At 42.8% G+C, this 915-nt stretch overlaps 1 non-coding gene across 1 annotated transcript; it reads right to left on the bottom strand.

Annotated features, from left to right (window-relative positions):
- Positions 1–320: 320 nt before the first annotated feature.
- Positions 321–409, bottom strand: trnay-gua. The gene is given in 2 exon segments: positions 321–356; positions 373–409. It is a non-coding gene; the product is annotated as a tRNA-Tyr (tRNA).
- Between the last annotated feature and the right edge of the window lie 506 nt (positions 410–915).

The following is a 915-nucleotide window of genomic DNA, read 5'->3' as shown; positions in this document are numbered from 1 at the left end:
AAAGAAACCCATCTCAGCTTTTTATCTCGTCAGTCGGAGCCGACACAAACATAAATCACCTCCTTCGAGCCCGAGACCTAAGGATTACCGACATTATGAACCTAAATTCCTCCGCTCTACCAACTAAAAGATCGAAGGGAACGAAATACCTTGCTTGAAATAATTGCAGAAGAACTACACAGATTGAGCAGAACTTGTCTTTGTGTTTTACCTGATATCGCTGGATGTGGACACACTAAGCTTGTCTGAACATATGAAGCAAAGAAACCCATCTCAGCTTTTTATCTCGTCAGTCGGAACCGACACAAACATAAATCACCTCCTTCGAGCCGGAGTTGAACCAGCAACCTAAGGATTACTGACATTTTGAACCTACAGTCCTCCGCTCTACCAACTGAGCGATCGAAGGGATCAAAACAAGGATGGAGACAGCCAGTTACATGGACATGAACATGACAAACACCCAACTGTATTTCACTATTCACGCTTGATGAAAACTGGTACACACATGACTAAAGTTATACATACCTGCTTGAAATAATTGCAGATGAACTACACAGATTTAGCAGAACTTGCTGTTGTGTTTTACCTGATATCGGTGGATGTGGACATGCTAAGCTTGTCTGAACATACGAAGCAAAGAAACCCATCTCAGCTTTTGATCTCGTCAGTCGGAGCCGACACAAACATAAATCACCTCCTTCGAGCCCGAGACCTAAGAATTACCGACATTATGAACCTACAGTCCTCCGCTCTACCAACTGAAAGATCGAAGGGAACGTAATACCTTGCTTGAAATAATTGCAGAAGAACTACACAGATTTAGCAGAACTTGTCTTTGTGTTTTACCTGATATCGGTGGAACATACGAAGCAAAGAAACCCATCTCAGCTTTTTATCTCGTCAGTCGGAGCC

This window comes from Micropterus dolomieu, unplaced genomic scaffold (assembly GCF_021292245.1).
Source record: "Micropterus dolomieu isolate WLL.071019.BEF.003 ecotype Adirondacks unplaced genomic scaffold, ASM2129224v1 contig_5637, whole genome shotgun sequence".
Classification (NCBI taxonomy): domain Eukaryota; kingdom Metazoa; phylum Chordata; class Actinopteri; order Centrarchiformes; family Centrarchidae; genus Micropterus; species Micropterus dolomieu.
This window is presented reverse-complemented; position numbering and strand designations above follow the sequence as displayed.